General features: G+C 45.9%; 1 protein-coding gene across 8 annotated transcripts in view; it reads left to right on the plus strand.

Moving 5' to 3' along the window:
• Positions 1-18,206, plus strand: part of LOC130282600 (gastrula zinc finger protein XlCGF26.1-like) — a 381,272-nt gene that overhangs the window by 26,678 nt on the left and 336,388 nt on the right. The window contains exon 2 of one of the 8 annotated variants that reach the window (XR_008846467.1): positions 17,146-17,762. The exons of the other annotated variants lie outside the window; for them this stretch is intronic. The gene's annotated coding sequence lies outside the window, so the exon portion shown is untranslated. Of the gene's footprint in view, positions 1-17,145; positions 17,763-18,206 lie in introns of those variants that run through there. 8 annotated transcript variants of the gene reach the window in all.

The following is an 18,206-nucleotide window of genomic DNA, read 5'->3' on the forward strand; positions in this document are numbered from 1 at the left end:
GGGATGATAAGGGGATGATGAAGGGGGGATGTGTGGGATGATAAGGGGATGATGAAGGGGGGATGTGTGGGATGATAAGGGGATGATGAAGGGGGGATGTGTGGGATGATAAGGGGATGATGAAGGGGGGATGTGTGGGATGATAAGGGGATGATGAAGGGGGGATGTGTGGGATGATGACAAGGGGATGATGATGAGGATGTTAATGACGGGTCTGGATGATGACAGGGGGGGATGAGGTATTTCCCACCCTAGGCTTATACTCGAGTCAATAACTTTTCCTGGGATTTTGGGTTAAAATTAGGGGTCTCGGCTTATACTCGGGTCGGCTTATACTCGAGTATATACGGTATGTGGTATTTCCGTACTCAGGAAAAATTGTGTTACAAATTTTGGGGGTCTTTTTTTCCTTTTAACGCTTGTGAAAATAAAAAGTAAAGGGCAACACCGGCATGTTAGTGTAATTTTTTTTATTTTTTTACACTAACAAGCTGGTGTAGCCCCAACTTTTCCTTTTCTTAAGGGGTAAAAGGAGAAAAAGCCCCCCAAAATTTGTAGTGCAATTTCTCCCGAGTACGGAGATACCCCATATGTGGCCCTAAACTGTTTCCTTGAAATACGAGAGGGCTCCGAAGTGAGAGAGCGCCATGCGCATTTGAGGACTAAATTAGGGATTGCACAGGGGTGGACATAGGGGTATTCTATGCCAGTGATTCCCAAACAGGGTGCCTCCAGCTGTTGCTAAATTCCCAGCATGCCTGGACAGTCAGTGGCTGTCCGGAAATGCTGGGAGTTGTTGTTTTGCAACAGCTGGAGGCTCCGTTTTGGAAACACTGCCATACAATACGTTTTTCATTTTTATTGGGGGGACAGTGTACAGGGGTGTATATGTAGTGTTTTACCCTTTATTATGTGTTAGTGTAGTGTAGTGTTTTTAGGGTACATTCGCACTGGCGGGTTACGGTGAGTTTCTCGCTAGAAGTTTGAGCTGCGGCGAAAAATTTGCCACAGCCCAAACTTGAAGCAGGAAACTTACTGTAAGCCTGCCCGTGTGAATGTACCCTGTACGTTCACATGGGGGGGGCAAACCTCCAGCTGTTTCAAAACTACAACTCCCAGCATGTACTGACAGACCGTGCATGCTTGGAGTTGTACTTTTGCAACAGCTGGAGTGCCTCCAGCTGTTGCAAAAGTACAACTCCCAGCATGCACGGTGTGCCACTGGTTGGAAAACCTTCAGTTAGGTTCTGTTACCTAACTCAGTATTTTCTAACCAGTGTGCCTCCAGCTGTTGCAAAACTACAACTCCCAGCATGTACTGATCGCCGAAGGGCATGCTGGGAGATGTAGTTATGCAATAGCTGGAGGTACGCAACTACAACTCCCAGCATGCCGAGACAGCTGATTGCTGTTTGGACATGCTGGGATTTGCAGTTTTGCATCTGGAGGGCTACAGTTTTACAGAACACTGCAAAGTGATCTCCAAACTGTGGTCCTCCAGCTGTTGCAAAACTACAATTCCCAGCATGCCCTGACAGCAAACAGTTGTTTGAGCATGCTAGGAGTTGTAGTTTTGCAAGATCTGGAGGGCTACAGTTTAGGGACCACTATATAGTGGTCTCAAACTGTAGCCCTCCAGCTGTTGCAAAACTACATATTCCAGCATGCCCAAACAGCTGTCTGGGCATGCTGGGAGTTGTAGTTTTGCAACATCTGGAGGGCTACAGTTAGAGATCACTGTATAATGGTCTCAAACTGTACCCTCCAAATGTTGCTAGGCAACTCACCGGCTTCCGTCGGATCCAGCCGCACGTCATCGCCGCCCGCCGATCTCCGTCGCCTGCAGCCTCCAACGCCCGCCCAGATCGGTAAGTGCATCTTCGGCGCCGGTCTCCGTCGTTTCCCCGTCCTTCCCCGCCTATTGTGGGAGGGCAGGACGGGGAAAACGAAAGTAAACCCCCCGCCCCCGATCTGCTATTGGTGTTCACGTCTAGACCACCAATAGCAGGGATAGGAGGGATGGCACCCGTGCCACCTCACTCCTATCGCTTCAGGGGGATCGTGGGTGTCTTGGGATCCCCCTTACATTCCGGGTCACCGGGTCACTATAGACCCGTAATGACCTGGAATCGCGCAAATCGCAAGTGTAAATTCACTTGCGATTTGCCGCGATCGCCAACATGGGGGGGTCTGATGACCCCCCTGGGCATTTGCACGGGATGCCTGCTGAATGATTTCAGCAGGCATCCCGCTCCGATCCCCGCCCGGCGCACGGCGGGGACTAAAACTGCCCATGACGTAAATGTACGTCCCTGGTCCTTAAGACCCAGGGTGTCGGGACGTACCGTTACGTCATGGGTCCTGTAGGGGTTAAAAACGTCTATTACAGCCTGTATTAGGGTCAGCTGCATGATGGATTTAGCCACACAACAGCAGCGGGGTGCATGAGTTGTACAGGTCCCCCCTATCTAAAATTATATAGTCTGGTATTTTCGGTCATCAAAAATTGTGTAAAGAAAGGGAAACAATATGGAAGCTGCAGAATGTTGCATCCTCTGTGTAAAAAGGTGCTTGCATATTGATTGGATGAAGAAAAAAATCGAATAGGCTTTAATATACGTAATTGTCAGGAATTACCCAGGCCCTGCAGATGTTCTGCTATAGTATCGTGAGTCTACCTATCTTTTTAAAAAAATAAAATTTTATATTAAAGGTTTAAGTTACATAGTACGGTCGAAAAAAGACATATGTCCATCAAGTTCAACCAGGGAATTGAAGGGTAGGGGTGTGGCGCGATATTGGGGAAGGGATGGGATTTTATATTTCTTCAAGAACATACAAGCGTATAAACAGGCAATCAGGATTGTCAAAACAAAATGGCTGTGAGGCCTGAATGGCCCATAACTCGCATCACGAGCAGCATCGATAACCATGTATAGAATACAAGCGCAATTGACAACGAAGAGGCCTCACGAGAGAGGGAGAAAAAGAAAGGTAGTAAGGGAAAACATAAGGAAAGAGGGGGAGGGAGAGGTGAGAGGTGAAGAAAAGAGAAGGAAAGGCAGGATGTACCAGATATGAAGAGGCTTTCCTCGCAGGACGTGTCCAGTCTCTAAGCCGGCAAAACCAGGGCAGGGAAATCGAGAAAAGGGGGGCGGTGAAGGTGGAGGGGAAATCTAGTGGGTCGTAGTCAGGGGGGATAAATCAGGGGGGATAAATGGAGGTCCCTAAATTCAGGCAAGGAAACAAATTCAGTCTTGGGCGCCAAAGAGCATAATGTTTGGCTGAGGTTCCATAGGAGTCCGCCATAAACTCCTCCATCCTGTGGAGGTGGGCTACTTCCTGAAGCCAAGATGAAACGGAAGGGATGGGGGAGCGTGGATTTCCAAAGTCTGGAAATAACCGATGTAGCAGCTAGTAGGAGAAAGCGCACTAGCGACTTAGACCATTTGGAGATAGGGCCAGGTAAGACGGTAAGGACATGGGTCAAGAGGTAGCGTCACTGAGGTCAGTCTGTCTATCAAGTTAGGAACCTGCATCCAGAAGGCCTCCAATATGGGACAGGCCACTCATATGTGAGATATGGTGCCGCCAGTGGAACTGCAGCACCAGCACACGTTCGGGAGAGAGGGGTATACGTGAGAGAGGAGGGTTGGGACTCTGTACCACCTGGTCAGGATTTTGTAATTGGTCTCTTGCGCAGTGCAGGAGATATAAGTTTTGTGGCACAAAGCTATGGTCATGTCCCATTCCTGGGCAGTAAACATACGACCCAGTTCGCACTCCCAACCAAGCCGCGAGAGGGCAAGGGTGGGGTGCAGTGTTGGTCTAGCAGAAGGCTGTACAGTACACTCACCGGGCGGTAGACTGGTGCAGCGGAAGCGCAGAGCGATTCAAAGGGAGTAAGCGGATGGTGTAGGTACAGAGTGGATTTAGAAGAGTTGTAAAAATGACAGTACTCGGGTAGGAACTGCGGGCACAAGCAATGGAATGTAGGACCGGTGCGAGAGTCAGGAGAGTGGATCTGAGGAGCTCCTGAGTTGGGAGCTAGAGCAGAGGTCCCGGGTCAATACCCGTGGAATATGCTTTCAATAGCACCCACTGTTTTGACGAGTAGTAGTGGAAGCTATCCAGTACTCAGGTGAATACTGCTGCTAAGTGGTAGGAGAGGCAGTGCGGTAAGGCAAGACCCCCCACAGACTTTCTACGGAATAGGACGTGGCGCGCTACTCAGCCCAGTGAGGTCCCTGAAGAGTTGGCGAGGGAGGTGTACCGGTATTTCTGAAAAAAGGGACAGGAGGCGGGGGAGGACATTCATCTTAATTATATTAACCCACGAGAAGTCCCTGCGCTCCCATCTGGCCAGGTCCGACATGAGTACTTGGAGCAGTGGGGGGTAATTAAGACGGTACGCATCGGCGACGTGGGCAGGAACTTGGATACGCAGGTATTTCAGAGATTTGGTTTGCCACTTAAAGGGGTAATTATGATGTAGTTGGCGGATCACGGGTTGAGGGAGAGTGATGCTGAGTGCCTCACATTTAGTAGGATTTAGCTTGTAATTACTGTGAGCCGTGAAGTGTTGCAAGGTAGCCTTCAGGGAGGGGAGGGATGTAAGCGGGGACGAGAGGTAGAGGAGAAGATCATCAGCATAGGCAGAGCATTTGTACTGGTGCGGGGAGGGGGCGTCCAGGCCCTCTATGTTTGGGTTCTGACGAATGTCATTATGGAGGCGTTCCATGCACAAGACATATAACGTTGAGGATAGGGGGTGAAAGGTCCTCTATCTACTCAGTACCCCTGGTACTAGGTCCAATTTGGCTTAAGGCTTGTACTGGCCAGGAGAGCGTCTTGTCGGGTGTGGAAAAAATACATGCATACACAGGATACTGTCTAAGTACGCTCTGTTTTACTATTTACCAACATTCATATATATATATATATATATACCATAGTTGCTTAATAGTTACAAGTCAGCAGAGCACAAATACAGGATGTACGTGCACAATAGTTACGAATCAGCAGTTGAGAAAACAGGAAGTACAGTACTTGCCTTGCGGTTACAAAAAGCAGAATTAAGATATATATCATACAAGATTACAGATCTGTATTATTTTATCAAGACCCTTGTATCCTTCAATCACCTCTTAATACCAGTTGTCACTTTAGACAAACTTGGTTTTTCTTGTTTTCTATTTTCTTTTGAAAGGTCTTTATGTAGGCAGTATAGCATTCTGCCGAGTGGCGGTGAAGTAGAGGGACTTGGGTGTCTGATGAGGTGGAGAGGAGGATTTTAGTATCTGCAGCAGGTCCCTGCTTGCAGCGTTTCATACATAAGAAAATACGTTTTATTGACACATATACTATGAGGGCAATGACAGTAATGTGTATTATGAGCTGCAGAACGCCCCCTATCCATCCTCCTATGCCCTTGAGCCAGGTAGCGGGATTCAATATTGAAAAGGTATCCCCCCACCACTTATCCCTGTTGATTTCATTGTCTTTGGTATATTTGCCCCTCAATTTTTGTATGTTCTCAAGCTGGTGGTGCATCTGAATTGTTCCTGAAGTGTCTATGTAATGGCAGCAAGTAGGACCTATGATTTGACACATCCCTCCTTGGGCTGCTGTGAGATAATCCAAGACTATGTTGGTTAGTCACTATCATCAGTTGGTTTTGCACGGACACAGAGGTATTAGTAATTTCTAAAATGTCATATATTTGGTCGTTGAGGTAGTTAGTGGCTTCGACTAACTTATCCCATATTTGCATCACCATTGGATATATAAAAATGGTGCTAAAAAGCTTGTTGGTTATTCCCATTTGTACAACATGTGGCCTACCGTTTTCCCTTTCTTTGTTATCTGCTGCTCTTCGGTATAACGTGTTTAGGAGCTGCTCTCATGTCAATGTCGTCGTTGGATATGACAAAGGTCGAGGGGGTAAGTCTAGCTAGGGTGCATGTGCCTTTGACCCCTACCGGCAACCACTTGTAGGCTTCCCTACCACATACCCAATAGATGTCTCGTGGGAGCTCCCAGAAAGAGGAATGTTGATTGATAAGTTTATTAACTATGTCAATGAGTCTAGAGGCATTTGTTAAGTAACACCAGGAAGGTATCTGCCCTAATCTACCGCAGTAGCCAACATCTGGGTTATTACATATTGGATCAGTAAGTTGGTATTCTGACGTGTCATTGCATGGTTGGTGTCCTGTTTTTTTATAGCAGTCTTCGTCTTGAGTAGCCTGAGCAAAGAGGGTGTTATTTGGCCACTTTGGGTAATGTAAGTACCTTTCTATCTAGCTGGGTTTAAGAAGATCAGTACTTGCGGATGTCCTGTGAAAACTAACTTTTATCCCTTCCATGGGGATCTCTCCTAGGTCTAGTATATGTGTGACTACTCGAGTTACCCAGGAACCCCCTTTGAAAACCAACATTTGGTGTGGTCCTGGGCCTGGGCTGCTTAAGTTTCCCTGCCACTATGGCTGCCCCACCCATCCTACTATAGGAATTCCCACTGAGGTGTTCCAGTTCTTTGCATATCGTGCCTCATTGTCAGCAAGCATGTCAAAACAGTCTCCCTGAAATAATTCATATAAGGGCACAGGGATAGCAAAGTAGGGCATGCTTTGGGCAGACACAGGGGCATGGGTGCATATCCAACAATCCTTCGCAGTGAGGTTTTGTGCTAACATTATATGGTGTTTCAGGAACTTATTGTTTGGGTGTCTCTCTAATTCATTCTGCAGAGCCACCGTGGGGTGAATCAAAGTTAATAAAGTCATTAATGCAAACATCATGAGAATTAGTTTATTCGACCATCTGCCAAAACAAGGCCAGGGCATCAGCGGGTACATCTTTCGGTAGGCTTTCAAGATCAGGGCTGTCTGCCCCCGTTATTACCTCCTTTGGGTGATGTTGGACGAGTTTGATCCGAGAGGCGTGGATCCAAGAAGGGCTGTCTTCCGTGAGAACCACCGTCCTCGTCACGGCAACAACTGTGGTTGGGGGTCCAAAGGTGAGGTCTCCGGGCTTCTTTCCTTTCGACAGAGTCTTAACCAGGACAGTGTCGCCTTCCTGGAACTGGTGTGTTGGTTCCTGTGGGAGAGAAGGAGAATTACAGACAACTTTTTCTTCTACTTTATCAAGGGTTTGGATGAGGTCTGTGACATATTGTTCCCTTATCTGGTCGAGGTCCCCTTCTTCTGTTATAAGTGGTCGTTGGGCCCATGGAGTTGGGAAAGGCCTACCCATGAGAATCTCCAAGGGGGAGAGTTTTAAAGTCTTATGGGGGGTCATTCTAATTTCTGCGAGTATGATGGGAAGGACTTGTTTCCACTTCTCAAAGGTGCCCCCTGTGGCCTTTCTTATTTTGTCCTTGACTGTTCTATTCATTCTTTCTACTATCCCTGAGGATTGTGGATGATATGGGACATGGAACTTCCAGTCTATTCTCAATAACTTCGAGGTTTCCCTAATTAGTTTGGAGGTGAAAGCAGGATCTTGATCTGACTCTATGGATACAGGGACACCCCATCTGCGGATGATCTGTTGGGTGAGAATTTTTGCAGTTGTTTTTGCATCTTCACTTTTGGTTGGGAATACCTCTGGCCATCTAGAAAACATATCCACTATCACTAATGCATATTCCTGTTTACCTTTAGTGTGTGGAATATGTGTGTAGTCAACCTGGAGATGAGTGAAAGGAGTGGTGGGGTAATTTAAGTGTTGATGTTCAGTCTTGTTTGGGTTGTTGGGGTTATTTCTCAGGCATGTAATACATCTGGAGATGTAATCTTTGACTAGCTTGAATATATCTGTGATATAGAAGTGTTGTTTCAAAAGGGTACATGTGGTAGAGATACTATTGTGGCCTACTCCGTGAAATTGAGCAATGAACAGGGGTGCACTATGTTGTGGTATACATGGTTTCCCCTCTTTGCAAATTAATCCGGTTTTCGGAGTCTTTTGCATAACTGGGTAGATCCAGTCCTTTTCTTCTTGTTCTGAAACATGTTTTTGTAAATCAACTAACATTTGTGTGATTTCCAGGGATGGTGGTGTTAGACATGCCATGTGGGTTTGCGTAGTCTTCTATTGTGGAGTCTGAGTTGCAGTTTGTTTAGCTATTTTGTCTGCAATGGCGTTTCCTTTTGAGATGTGATCAGTACCATTGGTGTGGGCCCTACAATGGATTATAGCGATTTGTGAAGGAAGTAGTAGGGCTTGTAGGAGATCTGTGACCAAGGAAGCATGAGAGATCTTGTGGCCATCTGCCGCCACAAACCCCCTTCTTTGCCAGATGACCCCATGATCAAAAACCACTCCATGAGTATAACTACACAGTAATAGGTCATCCACATATTGTAACAGCACTGAACCCTGGGGGGGGGGGGGGGTGCCAAGGTTTTAAAGTTGTTTGGAGGACAATGCTGAACACAACAGGTGAATCAGCAAATCCTTGGGGCATTCTTGCCCAAGTTAACTGGCGGCCGTCAAAGGAAAAAGCAAAAAGGAGTTTGGTACTTGCCTACTGGTATTGAGAAGAAGGCATTTGTTACGCCGAGCGCTCCGGGTCCCCGCTCCTCCCCGGAGCGCTCGCAGCGTTCTCATGTTCGCAGCGCCCCGGTCAGACCCGCTGACCGGGAGCGCTGCGATAATGTCCCTAGCCGGGATGCGATTCGCGATGCGGGACGCGCCCGCTCGCGGTGCGCATCGCGGCCCGTTAACCAGACTCGTTCCCCGTCTGTGCTGTCCCGGCGCGCGCGGCCCCGCTCCCTAAGGTGCGCGCACCGGCTCTCTGCGATTTAAAGGGCCAGTGCGTCACTGATTGGCGCATGGTTTTAATTAGTGTGTTAACCTGTGCACTTCCCTATATTACCTCACTTCCCCTTCACTTCCTTGCCGGATCTTGTTGCCATTGTGCCAGTGAAAGCGTTCCTTGTGTATCCCAAGCCAGTGTTCCAGACCTCTTGCCGTTGCCCCTGACTACGATCCTTGCTGCCTGCCCTGACCTTCTGCTACGTCCGACCTTGCTCTTGCCTAATCCCTTGTACCGCGCTTATCTCAGCAGTCAGAGAGGTTGAGCCGTTACCGGTGGATACGACCTGGTTGCTACCGCCGCTGCAAGACCATCCCGCTTTGCGGCGGGCTCTGGTGAAAACCAGTAGCAACTTAGAACCGGTCCGCCGGCACGGTCCACGCCAATCCCTCTCTGACACAGAGGATCCACCTCCAGCCTGCCGAATCCTGACAGTAGATCCGGCCATGGATCCCGCTGCCAGTTGTCGCTGACCTTACCACGGTGGTCGCCCAGCAGTCGCAACAGATAGCGCAACAAGGCCATCAGCTGTCTCAACTGACTGTTATGCTACAGCAGCTTCTACCACAGCTTCAGCAACCATCTCCTCCGCCAGCTCCTGCACCTCCTCCGCAGCGAGTGGCCGCATCCAGCCTCCGTTTATCGTTGCCGGACAAGTTTGATGGGGACTCTAGACTTTGCCGTGGTTTTCTCTCGCAATGTTCCCTGCATTTGGAGATTATGTCGGACCAATTTCCAACTGAACGGTCAAAGGTGGCTTTCGTGGTTAGTCTCCTGTCTGGGAAGGCCCTGTCATGGGCCACACCACTCTGGGACCGCAATGATCCTGTCACTGCCTCCGTACTCTCTTTCTTTGCGGAGATTCGAAGTGTCTTTGAGGAACCAGCCCGAGCTTCTTCTGCCGAGACTGCCCTGCTGAACCTGGTCCAGGGTAATTCTTCAGTAGGCGAGTACGCCATGCAATTTCGTACTCTCGCCTCCGAATTATCTTGGAATAACGAGGCCCTCTGTGTGACCTTCAAAAAAAGCCTATCCAGTAACATCAAAGATGTGCTGGCCGCACGAGAAATCCCTGCCAACCTGCATGAACTTATTCATTTGGCCACCCGCATCGACATGCATTTTTCCGAAAGACGCCAGGAGCACCGCCAAGATATGGACTTTGTTTGCACTAGGCGGTTTCTCTCCCTGGCTCCTCTCTTCTCTGGTCCGCTGCAATCTGTTCCTGTGCCTTCCGCCGTGGAGGCTATGCAAGTAGACCGGTCTAGCCTGACACCACAAGAGGTGACACGCCGCCGCAATGAGAACCTATGCCTGTACTGTAGGGATGTAAGAAAAAATCGATTCCCGCGATTATCGCGATTTTTCACTTGCCGATGCTGAATCGATTCAAAAATATTTTGAATCGATTCAGTATCGGCAAGTGAAAAATCGCTTTAGTGATGTGGAATTTGTATCTCCTGATTCACAGAAAGCATGTCCCGGGCATCAGGAGATACAAGTTCCACATTTTGTCAGCCGGATCTGACACGGTGGCGGCGCTCTGGATGTATGGCTCCGACTCGTGCCAGCTCCATACTCTGCGGCCCCCGGCTGATTTCAGTATCCAGGGGCCGCTGATGCATGACCGCCGCTAGTATCCTGCATGCGGTGCTCAGCAGTCTGTATGGAGCGGGCTCCCGACTCGTGCCCGCTCCATACTCTGCAGCCCCCGGCTGTTCTCAGTAGCCGGGGGCCGCCGCTAATAGCCAGCATGCGGCGATCGCCGCGACTGGCTATTAACCCTTTAGATCGCCGCTGTCAAAGCAGCGGCGTCTAAAGGGAGATGTGTAGGCTCTCCGTGGCTCTGTCATTGATAGAGCCTGGCTGGACCAGGCTCTAACAATGGATAGCAGATAAATGGAGTTCAATAGAACTCTATTCATCTGTCTGAGGAATCTAATGATTCCTAAAAGACTAATAAAGTGCACAAAAAAAATAAAAGTTTTAATAAAAGCGTAAAAGACATTGTTTTTTAAACAGAATCGGGATATATCGCGATGTATCGTCACCTAGACGGTATCGCGATATATCGGGATATATCGAATCGCCACACTGGTATCGCGATTCGAATCGAATAGCCAAATTATTGGCGATTCACACCCCTACTGTACTGTGCCAGTACCGAACACTTCTTGAAGGATTGTCCTATCCATCATCCGTGTCAGGAAAGACGCACTCCGATTCCGCACAAAGGTGAGACAGCTCTAGGTGTAAACTCTGCTTCTCCACGTCTTACTGTGCCTGTGCGGATTTCTTCTTCTAACTCCTCCTTCTCAGCTGTGGCCTTCTTGGATTCTGGATCTGCAGGAAATTTTATTTTGGCCTCTTTCGTTAACAGGTTCAACATCCCAGTGACCAGTCTCGCCAGTCCTCTCTACATCGCCTCAGTTAATGGTGAAAGATTGGACTGTACTGTGCGTTACCGCACAGAACCCCTGTTAATGTGCATTGGACCCCATCACGAAAAGATTGAATTTCTGGTCCTTTCTAACTGCACTTCTGAAATTCTTCTCGGACTGCCTTGGCTTCAACGCCATTCCCCTACCCTTGACTGGACCACCGGGGAAATCAAGAACTGGGGTACTTCTTGCTACAAAAAATGCCTTACGTCTGCTCCCAGTCCTGCCAGTCAAAACCCTATGGCTCCTCCGATACCAGGTCTCCCCAAGGCCTATCTGGACTATGCCGATGTTTTTTGCAAAAAACAAGCAGAGACTTTGCCTCCTCACAGGCCTTATGACTGTCCTATTGATCTCCTTCCTGGTACTACTCCACCCCGGGGCAGAATCTATCCCCTGTCAGCTCCTGAAACACAAGCCATGACGGAGTACATCCAAAAAAATTTAAAAAGGGGATTTATCCGCAAGTTTTCCTCCCCTGCCGGAGCAGGGTTCTTCTTTGTCTCCAAAAAAGACGGTTCCTTACGACCATGCATTGATTACCGCGGTCTTAATAAAATCACTATAAAAAACTGCTATCCCCTGCCTCTTATCTCGGAACTCTTTGACCGCCTACGTGGCGCCAACATCTTCACCAAATTGGATTTTATAACAAGACAGGAGGCTTACATTAATTGCATTTCCTTCTTTACTGCAAAACATAGCAGCCAACAAACAGTTAACTTATACAAGAAAAAACTTTGAACATGCAGGTGTGACCACCTAGTTTGCTAGATACAGGTAACCAATAAGAGTGAAGGAAGCCATATAAAGGACCAGGTGTGCAAGGTACTTCCTTTTTCTTTTCTGCTTGCAGCCAGAGTTAAGCATTTCTAGGTTATAATGTATTATTGGATATAGTCTGTATTATAGTATATTCTGTATTATAATAGTACTAATTTCCAGGCGGTGTCACCCCATGGTCACCACTTCTACTCTATATCTAAGTCTCCATTCTATTTCTACCTACACTTCTTTCTCCTCCATACTCTTACTGTTCTCTCCGCTGAATTAATCGCTAGATTTATCTCTTATTTTACCTGTACGCACTGTCTGTGTCTGGCGTTACTCCTCCGGCCGACATTACATCTGCGCGCGCATCTCCCACTGTGAGACTTCGCATAGTCTCGCGAGAGTTCGCGTAGTGGTTCTCACTGCGCTCGAGCTCGTTCCTGTCAGACGCACTCAGCTCGCCTGACAGGAACGTCCCCTCTACTCACCTATACCGCTCCGCTTGCTGTCACTTCAGTAAATTTCAATTAATCTTCTCACAGATAGCTGCTTACAGTTATTCTGTCTTTATTAAGACAGTAACAATTGTGTCCCAGTACAATTTATTGTAAATCCCGGACCAGTTATTTCTACCCATTATTTCAGATATTTTATTATCAAAATATTGCCTATTAATTTTCATTGTTAAATTACAGTTTACATTTTTTTAAAATGACCGCTGAGCAAAAAACCACTAATGCAGATATTGTTATAAATGACCAATTACAACTACTAGTGGACCATTCTGTCTCTCGGTCGGTACATACTGCTGTAAATAGTGCCATGGCAGCAGTACAAGAGACTATAGCTGACTCTGTAGCGAGAGCTATATCACAGACCTCTGCTCAGCTGGCTCATCAAAGTCATGCAAAAAAGAGAATTTCTTCATATAACGACCTTAACCCCAAAAAACTAAGAAAAATTATATATAAAGAAAAAGGTCAGAATACTGATGATAATATGCTTAACAGCAACCATACTGAAGCTAATGTACAGCTTCCAGGACCCTCTACCCAGGAGGAGATAATTGAAACACGGGTTAATCAAACCTCCATTACACCAATAACGGAGGATTATGAGGAACATTATGAATTTTATGATGGGGAACATGATGATGGTGAATACGTTGATGACTCCGATATAACGGATGGAAATGACCCCTCTTACTACCCTATGGAGTCTGAGGGTGGAACATATTTTGACAAAAATAGTACATCTAATGCAAACGTTCTGGATAGTCAGGGGGTACCATTTTTTGACCCCTCCCAGATAGTACACCCCAGATCTGGAGAGTGGACTCCTAGCCCGGAGGTAGATACATTTATTTGTTTATGGCTAAGAAAAAATCTAGACAATAAAGCTAGAAATAAATTAAGAGCGGAGTGTCCAAGCCCCACCTTATCTTTGGCTTCCTCTTTAACCCCAGATATTGACCCTATCTTGACTAGGTATATTCAAACGTCGGGATAGAACCCTATTAAAGGTATTGACCGAAGTTTTAAACTATGCCAGGATAAATTCTTAGATTTATTGGGTCCGTTAACAAAAATTATGGATATGTCAGAGGAAGCATTCAAAACAGGAACTCAGATTAATGTCAATTCTCTTAGGGGCTGGATACAAAGGGCTATGTGCCTCTTTGGTAGTATCAACGAAGCCTTCTGTATTGAAAGAAGGCGTTCAATCCTGTTGAAACTGGATCCACAATTAACGTACCTAGCACCTACTCCCACATCTACTGATGTTGAAAATCGTCTTTTCGGAGACAATTTCATAAAGGAAATGTCTAAGTACGTTGGTCTATTTTCTACACTGGACAAAGCCCAATCGTCACTTAAGAAGGTTTTCCCAACTAGAGTTTTTGGCAGGGCCGGGAGAAGTAGGGGTCGTTTTCCCGGCCGACAATCTCAATTCAGAGCACAATACAGAGGCCCCACATACACAGATAGAGCCTCTTATGCCATCCCCCTCCCCAGCCTCAACCCCAACTACAATCCCAACCCTTCTTCCCGTATCGAGGCCGCTCCTGGAGAACCAGAAGACAAAGATTTAACAACCGTTCCAGATTTTCAAGTAAGTCTATCTCTAACAAATTCTTCCCTTCCCCCAGTGGGCGGAAGACTCCTACATTTTTCCCACCTTTGGGAAAGGATATCTTCCGACCAATGGATTATCAATACAACCAAAGGCTATATGATAGAGTTCATTTCTGTCCCGACTCAGTCGTCCCCTCCACCTCCGATAAATTTTTCTGTCCAAGATCAACTCCTGGAAATCAAGGAGCTGCTGTCCAAACAAGCTATTGTTCAAGTACCCCTAGAATCACCAGGGTATATCAGCAACCTTTTTCTAGTGAAAAAGAAAGATGCGGGTTATCGACCGGTTATAAACTTAAAGTTTTTAAACAATTTAGTAGTTTACCGTCACTTCAAGATGGAGGGTATCCATCTTTTAAGAGATCTTCTTCTGATCAACGATTGGATGGTCAAGATCGATCTGAAGGATGCTTACCTGACAGTCCCGATACATCCTTCATCCCAATTTTTTCTTCAATTTGTTTGGAAAGGCAAAAAATGGCAGTTCACGTGCCTCCCTTTCAGGCTGTCATCAGCCCCTTGGTGTTTCACCAAATTGATGAAATCAGTAGTATCCTTACTTCGAGCCAGGGGTGTTCGTCTCATAATTTATCTGGACGACATCCTCATTCTGGCCAGATCTTTCAATCTAGCCTTTCTACATATGAACTGGACTCTAGAATTATTAACCAATTTAGGCTTCTTAATAAATCAGGACAAATCCATCCTTTTTCCTACTCAGGAACTAGAATTCCTGGGGTTTCTAATCAATACTCTGAGCCTTCCAGTGAAGAAATTACGCATGATTCGCAAAGAAATTCGCTCTCTTCTGAACAAGAACTTGATTTCTCTTCGAGCTATAGCTCGGATTGTAGGGCTTCTTTCAGCTTCGATTCAGGTGATCTTCCCAGCTCCATTACATTATCGAGCACTTCAACGCCTGAAGATACAACACTTGAGAGAAGGCTTAGGATATTCGGACGAAGTCCAATTATCACCAGAAGCGAAAGAAGAATTACTTTGGTGGCTACTCCACATTCAGGATTGGAATGGGAAAACCATCTTCAATCCTATGCCAAATTTAATTCTGGAGTCAGATGCGAGCCTCATGGGCTGGGGAGCACGCTGTGGTCACCAGTCCACAGGGGGCAAATGGTCGGTTCAAGAATCACAATTACACATCAACTGTTTGGAACTGACGGCGGGATTCTTTGCCCTCAGGAGCTTCGCGAGGGACAGAACCAATTGCTGCATACTATTACGCATGGACAATATTTCAGCTGTCCAATATATCAACAGACTGGGAGGAACAACTTCCCCCATACTGACGAATATTGTCAAGGACCTATGGCACTTTTGTCTAGTCAGAGACATCATTCTCAAGGCAGAATACATTCCGGGACTTTACAATACAATAGCGGATTGGTACTCCCGTTATCTCATGGATCATAGCGATTGGAGACTGGACCCTTATGTTTTTCAACAAATTCTCCTTTTATGGGGTCCTCTTCATTTAGACCTATTCGCTTCCAGACTGAATCGCCAAATCCAAAGATTCTTCAGTTGGCGCCCAGATCCAGAATCCGCAGGAACGGATGCCCTTATCCAGGTATGGCCAAAGAAAACACTATATGCTTTTCCCCCATTTATTCTCATCCCCAGACTTCTTCTTCAAGTATCGATCCAGAAAGCCACTTTGGTACTAATAACTCCGTGGTGGCCATCCCAACCTTGGTTTCCCCAAATCTTGGGAATGATAATAGATTACCCAAGGATTCTTCCCAATTTTCAGAACTTACTGACGGATCCCTCAGGGAATCCTCACCCTCTGATTGTCTCCCAACAACTTCAATTAGTAGCGTGGCTGATTTCGGGACAATCTCTATGGAGTGGGAACTTTCTCAATCAATTAGAGATATCTTGTCAGAAGCATGGGCCCCAGGTACCAGGATCGCTTACAGATCAGCCTGGAAACTATGGTCTAATTGGTGCCTTCAACGGGGTCTGGATCCCATATCTGCACCTATTCCCCATATCTTAAATTACCTTTCCACCTCTTATGATCTAGGTAAAGCTTACCGTACAATAAATCTTTATCGGTCAGCAATATCCTTTTATCATACTCCTATCAATTCTCTTCCTATTGGCAAACATCCTATTATTTGTAAACTCCTGAAAGGTATACGTTTCAAACGTCCACCATTACCCAAATATCAATCTACTTGGAATGTTAATCTAGTTTTAGAATTATTCAATTCTTGGCAAGATAATGAGTACTTCTCCCTGAAACATCTCTTTCAGATTGACAACCTTACTATGTCTTATATCTATCAAAAGAATTTCTGACGTGAGAGTTCTTGACATATCTCAGAGACAATTTTCTCCTCAGGGAGTTTCTTTTTCTATCCATAAAAGGACCAAAACTGATATTCGCCAAGTATTTTACCCATCCTTTCCATTTAATGACAAACTATGTGTGGTTAAAAGCTTACAAGTATATGAATCCAAAACTAAAGAGATCCGGGATTCCTCTTCTTCTCAACTCCTTATTTCTTACTGTAAACCTCATTTACCGGTGTCTTCGGCCACTCTGGCTAGATGGGTCAGAAATGTTATGTCCATGGCGAATATTGATGTTTCAAAATTTGGGGCTCCATCTGTCAGAGGAGCAGTATCTACTAAAATAATACAATCTGGTGGTTCTTCGGCGGACTTACTTAAGGCAGCTAATTGGTCTTCTGACTCGACTTTTAAAACGTTTTACTTCAGACCAGAACAACATGTATCTATGTCTCTATTATAATAATTAGTAGAATGTTATATTATTATGACATCATAGCTTTAAACATGCAATTAATGTAAGCCTCCTGTCTTGTTATAAAATTGGAGATTTTCCTATGCTTGATGACGGAAAATATAGATTTTATAAAAGACAGGAGGCGAGCATTATCCCTCCCACTTCCACCCTCTTAATAATCTCTTTTATGTATTTCAGCTTACTAAACATCCAGAGATGTCGGTCTATATGCTCCAATTTATACTTTATTGGATGGTGGTTTCGTTCCTATCTCAAGTATTTTTACAACTACAACATTGATGACCTTCAAGTGGAATCCAGCTCATCCTCATTGATGGACAGTTCTTCAAGAAATTGATCTGTTGTTTGGACTTTAATGTTTGATCTTTAGTATTACATGTTATTATGTTTCGCACAAAGAAAGAGGAAGTACCTTGCACACCTGGTCCTTTATATGGCTTCCTTCACTCTTATTGGTTACCTGTATCTAGCAAACTAGGTGGTCACACCTGCATGTTCAAAGTTTTTTCTTGTATAAGTTAACTGTTTGTTGGCTGCTATGTTTTGCAGTAAAGAAGGAAATGCAATTAATGCTCGCCTCCTGTCTTTTATAAAATCTATATTTTCCGTCATCAAGCATAGGAAAATCTCCAATTTAAGAGGTGCATATAATCTCATCCGCATCAGGGAAGGGGACGAGTGAAGACCGCATTTAACACCAGAGACGGACACTTTGAACATCTGGTTATGCCCTTTGGGCTTTGCAATTCCTCTGCTGTCTTCCAGGACTTTGTAAATTAAATTTTTTGTGATTTATTATATACCTGTGTTGTGGTCTACTTGGACGACATTTTGATTTTCTCTTCTAACCTCGAAGAACACCGCTGTCATGTCCGCCTGGTTCTTCAGAGACTCTGGGACAATCAATTATATGCCAAGATGGAGAAATGTCTCTTTGAATGCCAATCTCTTCCCTTCCTAGGATATTTAGTCTCTGGCCAGGGACTTCAAATGGACCCGGACAAACTGTCAGCCGTGTTAGATTGGCCACGCCCCTCCAGACTCCGACCTATCCAACGTTTCTTGGGGTTTGCCAATTACTACAGACAATTTATTCCACATTTTTCCACCATTGTGGCCCCAATTGTGGCCCTAACCAAGAAAAACGCCAACCCTAAGTCCTGGCCTCCTCAAGCGGACGAGGCGTTCAACCGTCTCAAAACTGCCTTTTCTTCTGCTCCCGTACTCTTCTGACCTGA

The sequence above is a fragment of the Hyla sarda genome, chromosome 7, assembly GCF_029499605.1.
Source record: "Hyla sarda isolate aHylSar1 chromosome 7, aHylSar1.hap1, whole genome shotgun sequence".
In the NCBI taxonomy this organism is placed as follows: Eukaryota; Metazoa; Chordata; class Amphibia; order Anura; family Hylidae; genus Hyla; species Hyla sarda.